This window comes from Pteropus vampyrus, unplaced genomic scaffold (genome assembly GCF_000151845.1).
Source record: "Pteropus vampyrus isolate Shadow unplaced genomic scaffold, Pvam_2.0 Scaffold242, whole genome shotgun sequence".
Lineage (NCBI taxonomy): Eukaryota > Metazoa > Chordata > Mammalia > Chiroptera > Pteropodidae > Pteropus > Pteropus vampyrus.
In genome coordinates this window covers 255,828-264,531 of record NW_011889023.1, presented here as the reverse complement: position 1 = coordinate 264,531, position 8,704 = coordinate 255,828, and the positions used below count along the sequence as shown (strand labels likewise).

The 8,704-nt window shown below is 39.4% G+C and overlaps 1 pseudogene; it reads right to left on the bottom strand.

Annotated features, from left to right (window-relative positions):
- Window positions 1-6,871: 6,871 nt before the first annotated feature.
- Window positions 6,872-6,990, bottom strand: LOC111729008 (annotated as a pseudogene).
- Between the last annotated feature and the right edge of the window lie 1,714 nt (window positions 6,991-8,704).

The following is an 8,704-nucleotide window of genomic DNA, read 5'->3' as shown; positions in this document are numbered from 1 at the left end:
AAATGATTAAATAACTTGTCCAGGTAAAGCCAAAACCTGCACGTTTCCATTCTAGAGCAAAGTTATATTCAAACAAACACAAAAGATTTTGTGTTTTTCTTTGTAGGACCTTTGAAAAACTTGAGTCCTTGAAAAACTGTATCTACTCATTAAAATCCATTGGCTTCTCTAATTCACTGTGTATTTGGTTTCATATGACAAAAATGCAACTCAAACTTTCTCAAACAAAGGAGTTCTGTTGAGGTTCTTATAACTAGTAGTGTTTTCCCTTCGAGTATGTCTGGATCCAGCACCTTTGGTGATGCCACCAAAGCTGTGTGTGTATCTCTCTCCACCTCCTGGCTCTGCTTTCCTCTGTGTGGTAGCTTTGTTCTATAGGCAGCTTCTCTTATACTCCTGCGGGAAATTGCCTCCACCAGACCCAGACTCATACAATCTCTACTATAAGAAATCTCAGAGTAAAACAGACATCTTTTCTTCGTCAGTGTCCATACATCATGTCACAGGGAAAGCCAATGCCCTAAAGAATTGAGACCTCTGATTGGTCATATAGGGCCATTGGGAGGTGGAAAAAGTCATAGGGAAACTTAATCCTTCCATGACCACATGGAGTATGTAAAGCATAGTACCCCAAAGGAAAAGTGGTACTTTGCTATTATCTGACAGAGAAGAAAGATATCAATCAGATGAAATCAACAGATGCCCATGACATTCTGAAATGCTCTGCTCTCCCTCCCTCTGCTTACCCAGAACTCCTTCTCACTCATGCTATTCAGACACTACCATCTCACAACCCAACAGGCCTGCATCAGTCCAGTCTACTCAGAGCTCTCAAGAGATTATACTTCTGGGTTGCTATTCCCCTATTCCATGGCCTCTTTCTGATTTAGAAGTACATGTTAATCATTGACATTTTAATGTGATATTTTTCACTAATGCACTGCCTCCCAATAAAATTTGTATTTAAAGCAACTAAAAAAATTTGTATTTAAATAAAATTTAACCAAGCAACTAAAGCCCTTCATTCCTTCTTAAATTAATTTTAACATGGCAAACAGGGAGGGATGCCCTTCCTTGCAACACATGAATATCCATCAGATGTCCATTTTCCCTATGCAGCCATTGTCACACAGAGCCACTGATGTCAAATCCTTCCACTGACCACACACCAGATCATCAAGGTAGAAAATCAGAATCTGACTGCAGCCTATCCACAGAATTCCTTCCACAAACAGTCATAGGGTTTCTTTTAGGCCTGAGACACATGGGCAGCCGCTCCTCCTCAAGGAAATTTACTAGGGCTCAGAATGATCTTACCTTCTCTGGTTACCCAAATGAAATAGTTGGCTCTACCACATTTCATCCGATGTCACCGTATCTGAGCAGCCCTCTTAAATATTCTTGCACAATTCTCTTTTTCTTTATATCTCCTCTTTCTGTAGTAGCAAAAATACTTTATAACACCTCACTTTAGTCATTTTGACCACTTAATGCCTTTTCATTTATTTGCAAAGTAAATCTTTTAGACAAGGGCTGCCTACAGCAATAAAGGAGGGAGAATTATATTGGCAGGATGATAGAGCAGCACCTCAGATGCCACAAACAGTGGGAGTAAATAGAACATGACATTTCTTCCCTGGCGTTGGGCAGAGGAGGCTATTATTAAATCAACTAAGAGCTCATACCTAGAGCAGCAACCATGAGATCCCACTTTGGTTTTTAAAAAAATTCTGTCTTCAGGTGGCCCAATGTTTTCTCCAAATTATTTCTTGTCAACAAATGAGATTACTCCTCACACCCCACTTTTCACCCCAAAGTGTTACAAGTTCAACCTCTCCCCCGAAAGCAAAATAAAAGTGTGCATTTCTAGTGGGGGGAAATGCACAATTTGTTCCTTTATTTCTTCCAAATTCTTCTCCTTGGATTGACATTGAGTCACATAGCAAACTTATTACCCAAGGAAAGGCTTTGCTAAAATAGGAATGTTAAACAGTATGCATATCACCAGAGTTTATTTTCTTCATTCTATTGCTGATATGGGGCCCTATTAGCCCGTAATCAATTGCAGATTGCTATTTCCTTGCTGTAAAACGTTTTGTTATAAAAAATTGCCTCCCCTTCCTGTCTTCCTTAGAGCAATGTTTCTCTGTCGACTGATATCATCGTCACTGGGATCCCAAGGACAGCTTAGGCTGTGTTTCCAGGAAAATTCAGGCATGTCCAGTTCCTTCTGGAATGCTGTGGACCAATTAGAGAAGGCTGTTTGCAGGTCCATTTGCATGAAGATCCAAGAAGCTAATGGGAGAAGACTCATAAATAAAAAAGAACTGGTGTGCTTGAGCATGCAAATATGAGTCAGGGAGGGGTGGTTCTGAGTGCAATGGAGAGTATGAGCTCACATTGCCCTCTGAATTGGCTACATGCTGCCCCCTGCCTTAGCTTTTCCCTGTACTCCCTCTCTCCCAGGTCACTGGCTAGAGTCGGGGGAGGTTGAAATACAAAAACAAAGAGGTGTTTCAGTTAAACCTCTGGAAGACTTTGCAAACAGAAAGACACATTACCTTGTGGCCTGCGTGACAGAGTATAACACAAATGGACAATAATGTATTTTCCCCATTTCACAGGGGCAGTCTGGGAGCACAACATTGTAATCCAGAGCAGCAGAGCCAAAGCTACCCAGCATAGGCCAGTGCTATCGCATGGAGAAAGCTAGGAGGACATCATAGGGAACATATGCAAAGCCATGGAGACACGTTATGATCACGCCTCACTGCGGCTGCCATAATTCTTTACTATATGGGAATAATTTGGTGGAGAGAGGGGATGGAAAGAATGCATAGCAAGAGTTCCAGTAATTCTATGAGTGGAGGCTGAGTCAAGAAAAACTATTATTATTTCTGTGATTCTGTTTTCCCCCACATTTGGTGTGGGGAAATATGAAGTTCATAAATTATGATAAAAATGCATTTGGTCAGTTGTCTGTGCTCCCGCCACCCCAAATATAATTTTGACTCTAAGCTACTCCATTTTCTAGCTCCTAAATGTGCTGACATTTGGGATCAGTCTGGTTTTCTACTGGTCCTGTAATGTATACCATTTCTAAGAGGCCCTTAGAGGTGTCTAAAGTCAAAGCAGGTCCAGAGATTACCATATTGGTTTCAAATAACACGTACAGTTCCAGTGGGAAAGAGAGCTGGCCAAATCTTTAGCCAAGCTACTGGGTGTCCCATTTTTAAGACTGCAATTTTCGATGCCTGCAATTATTTGCATTTTTGTTACTAATTACTCCTGCCATTGGTACAACCAACCACTTTTGGGTGCAATTACCCGTTCATCGGAGCAATTACATATGAAAACAGTTCTGCACGTGCAGCTAATGGTGACAAAACAAAAGGAGGGCAATTTGGCTCATCAAGTCACAACTCCAGTTTCAAACACTTGCCAGCTACAAGAAGGCAGAACAGTGGGACAGGGTACAAACACCTACTCTGAGTATTATCGGCTACAGCACTGCATTCACTCTTTACTAATATATTTTTAAAGAATTAGATTGTGGATTTATTTAATTAGAAAAGAACAACTCTTCTAGGCTATTCATTGGCCTTTTGTTAAAATAGTTTCTAGATACCAAATCAAGCCAAAGAGCCCTCTAATTAAGCATCCGAACTTTTAGATAATGCCAGATTCTATTGAAATTCTATTTTTCACAAAGAACACTGACACATCCATCCCACTGAATTATAATGTACACACAGGTCTCCCCTCCCATGTCTCTCTATTAGATGTGCCAACATAACTTCTTCAGCCTTAGGTTTGGGAATGATAGCTTAATGGGCTGACACATGAGGGCAGATTACCAGGAACAGTGACCCCAACTGGCAAAATATATCTAGCATTCTAGACAATCCATCTGCAGATTTCTAGGCAGCTCACATAACAAACAATTTTCATATTATACCTTGTTGCCTGATTCAAATTTTAGATTTGAAATGAAAAATGGGAGTGCATCTAAGTCCATCATCAGCCTATATTTCTATTTCAGTCAAATACACACACACACACACACACACACACACACACACACACACACACATGTACCCTACTGGACCTTCAGCTATTTTGTTTATAGGAGGCAGGTAAGCGCACAGGCTCTGGAGCCAGACTGCCTCAATTTCTTACTTTGTAAGAAAGGGGCAGTAATAGGCCTGCCTCATACTGTGACAGTGACTAAAAGATCTAATACATGAAAACTCTTAGAACAGTGCCCAGCACTCCATACATATTAACTATTTTTAGCATTACCTATAATATGTTATTGCAATTATTATTTCTAGATTTGTCTCTTCTCTGAATTAAGAAAAATTATCCAAAACAAAATAACCGTAGCCTTTCAAGTAATAGTCAAGTATTATTTAACATGCAGGCCTAAGGGGAAAGTAACTTTGTTTGACTTACTATTTTCTATTGATTAGAGGCCAGAATCTGGAAACTTAGATGTTAATTTGTAGATTGAAAAATTGAAAATGATTTTTATCCAGTAACAAGGAAAACTCCAATCAAAAAAATAAAGACAAAAACAATAAAAATAAAAATAAAGACAAAGGTTAAGGTTTATAGGTTCCTATAAGACATTAACCAGTTTTGTACTGAACTTTGCAAACTTACTCCAGCCTTTTCTTTTCTCCATTGACTAAATTTAGCCATTTTTCCTATCCTCTTTTGAATCAGTTTTGACATTTTGTCGATCCCCTCATTAATTAATTAGATAAATCTTTGACACATACTTATTATATATTTTTCTAAAATCATGTTTTTACCTTTTTTAAAAAAAGTATTCTTTGCAAAACAAAACAAGAGTATTCTTTACCAGAATCAAGGAGTCCCTTGCACATAGTAGTCATCTTTGTGTCCTAGTTCCATGTCTCTCAAGCTTTAATGCACATCCAAATCAGCTGAGGCTTCAGTAGGTTTGGGGAGAAGTCTGAAAACTTAGCATTTAAGTGGACACTGCTGGCCTTAGTCTTGAGCACATTGCCTGGATCTGGGAAACACAAGTGTTTAGAAAATGTTTGTGTAAACATCCACCTGTGAAAACAGATGACATTTTTTACTCCCTCCAATACGTAGTCATTATTATCCTTTACCCTCAGTAATACAGAGGATTTCCCTTGGGCAGCGACATGATTAGTAAACCCTGCTTATCACAATGACCAGTTAAATAAGGCATTAATGAGAGGGCAAGGAAAGATGGGTAAAGATTCACTGATAATAGGAAAATACAGTCATTTAGGATGTCAAAACTACGATGGTTATAGTTATCCAACCCCTGCAGACACATCGCAGGAATCTTGGTGGCAGGGCAACCCTAGCGGCATTGCCTGAGTTCGTTCCACAAAGGCCAAGCGGCCCCTCTCTTAGGCAACTGTAGGCTTCAGAGAAGTGAATCAAAGCTGCTCTCATCAACATTGTGGGGACTTGCAACGTAGGAGTGGACTTAGTGTTCAGCTTCTGCTCTCTTGGGGCATCCCATCTTCGTGTGCCTTCTTGTACATATAATAAATAGCCAGTAAACGCCCCACTATTAAAAAAATAAAATAATTAGGTGCTTATGTGGATTTAGGAAGAATTATGAATGTCGACCACAGTGGTTCTCAACCCTGGCAGCACGTTAGAATTGGCAGCATGAAGTAAAACGGGCCTGGGCCTGGGCCTCATGCCCAGAGAGTCTGCTGTAATACGTCTGGGGTGGGACCTGAGCAACAGTGTGTTTAGTATTGCGCTTAGTATGTCTTTAGGGGAAGTAGCCACGTTAGCTGCACTGTCACTGAGGTAACTGGAGGTGCTGGCTATCAACTCCTTCAACCATTCTAGCAACACATTAGTCTACGTGCCTCTAGTCATTTTAGGAACACTGCAAATTTTCAAAGACAGTAGTTCTAATTCTCTGTACTTTATAATGTGAACATATTAAAACTGTTTTTGAGGAGAAAATACTGGATGCTACAAAAGGTCTGATGCAGGCAACACATGAAGCCTGGCCGTGAGGTGCGACTTTCCAAGCACCTGGAAATAAGAGGAATAATATTTCATCTGAGGCTTAAACTAATAAAATCCACACAAAATGAATATAATTTTCATTTAAAGCGGCCAAGAAATTCTAAATATGTGATTATGAAATGTTCTTTGATATTTGGTACAGAACACTTTCATTATTGAAATACTCAAATGCTCCTAAAAATAAAAAAAAAAAAAACTACTTTGAAAGAAGTTATATGAGATAACACAAAGTTTCCCATTTCTATCCCTTCTTTCACTCCCCATCACCATTTCTCATTCTTTACCAGGAATCATGGCTTAGAAAGTCTTACGAAGGAGTGAAAGAGAATTCATCCTGAAGCTGGTGGGCATCGGCGCCTCTGTTAAGGAAGAGGACGCTGTGTATCACATCCACCCTTATCCGGCAGGCTCCCTCCAGAGACCAAACAATCGAGAAAGTACAGATGAGGTCGGGGACGTTTTGAGACATAATACCTAACACTGTGGAAGATGTCATTAAATAGCAACGAAAGGAATGTCGCATACATGTTCCTATTAAGAAAGGCTGGGAGAAGAAAGAGGAAAAGGAACAGAACAACTAAAACACAGAAAACAAATGCAAACAAGCAATGACAGATTAATAGCAGCTACCACGTGCTGGTGCTTTGCCAGGGGCCTCATAGGTGCTATCTTATACAGTTCTTAATAGAGCCCAGTGAGGCGGGGGTCACAATCTACACCTCTCAGATAAAGGTCTGTTTTCTGTAGCAGCAGCTGAATCGGGATCTTTCCCCACTCAGCCAATTTTAGGTCATTTCAAATTTTTTTTTTTAAACGCCTACGGCACCTGGTATTCCTAGGTGGTCTACCATCCAAGTACTAACCAGGCCCAACCCTGCTTTGCTTCCAAGATCAGACAAGATCGGGCATGTTCAGGATGGCATGGCTGTAGATAGGTCATTTCCAATTTGATGTCAGCAAGAGGAGGGCATACCAGGTGCCTGAGGCTGGATGCTACTGGCAAGATAAAGAGACCCTGAGGACTCCAAAGAAAGTGAAACCCTAAGAAGGAAGGAGACTAAGCCCCTAAATGAGGTTAGGGAAAACCAACAAACCAGGAACACCCACACGAGACTAAGAGAGCAAAAACCGAATTTTTATTTGTTCATTCATTCAGCAACCACTTATATAGATTTACGATGTGTTGGGCACTGTTCCTCCAAGACCTTTTAAATATAACTCATTTAATTCCCAAAGCAAATTATGAGGCATATGCTAATATTATCCCCATCTTACAGATGAGGAAACTGACACACAAAGAAGTTCAATAACTTACCAATAGCACCAATATTGTTTTAAGCCACTGATTAGAAGTTTTATTTGTTACAGCTATGAAGTTACACTAATTAGTACAGTGTCACTATGTTGATATTTTCTATTCAGACTTACAGGACTAAGAAGTTTACAAAGCCCAGAATAATGACTTCGAAGACATCGGAAGTGAGGTTCAAAGGACATCTCACATTGGTGTGGCTTAGTGCAAAACATTTGCAAGGACAAGTTCATTTGTAGAGAAGAATAATAGATTGACTACTGATCTTTTTAAAGGGCTCTCTACAATTTAATCTACAAAAATCTCTTGTGAAATTCACTTTCTTTTAAACAAAATTAATAAGTTCATCACTCAGATCCTGGTGTCTGTGTGTTCTCATCCGTTAAATGGAGGATAGGGACTGATGAGCTTGGAAGTAACTCCCAGAATCAACATTAAGCATCAATGCTAAATTTAACTTAAGCTAAGAGTAATTGCTTTTCATGAACAGGTCACAGACTCAAGACCAAATCTGAGCCTTTGACCCCAGTCTTAACTCTGAGCCCAGAGGCATGAAGAGCCTGTGTAAGAATGGGAGCATATTTATAGTCACCTGGCTACTATAAAAGGATTTAACTACACTTCAATTTTGCTATCATTTTTTTTTAAGTATGCACACTGTATAATTCTACAATAAATAAAGTGACACATGAACTACTTTCTTTGCACGAAAGGATGCAGTACTGCTACACCCTACTTCTAAGAGAAAACATATCAGATCAATAGGAACAATCTGACTTTCTCTCCCTTCAATCATTTTCAGCTACCTTTTGTTCTCTCCTTTTAGTTCCTCCTCATAAGAGCCTCTGGTCTCTGATTCTGCAGTTCCATCATTTGACATCGAATTCAGCTTTCCATTTGATAGGCCCTACTGCTTTATATTTTCCCTTTTCTAATTCTGCAAAGATAAAATCTCATTTCTCAATGAAACCTGAGACTCAGATACAAAGTATAACTGGGAATTAGCTTAATTGGCAAAGAAAAAAGAAAATGATTGAATAAGACAGATAACTGACTCCAGCCCAAATTCAACTTTAAATTTGGCACAATTATTATCTTTTTTTAAACTCAGAACTGAACCCAAATCACTACTTCTTGAAGGTTTTGTGAAATTTAATCAAGCATTACAGTGCGGTATGTGAATGGTGAAATTTATAATAAGAATCATTTGAACAACCTACACTGTCACTGGCTAGAATCTAAACCAAACTGGAACAATTTTGAGTGTAACTAGAAACTAAAACCCAAGCAGAAAATTTTAAGGCCCTGCTCCATGTAGGGCTAAAGCAGCAATTG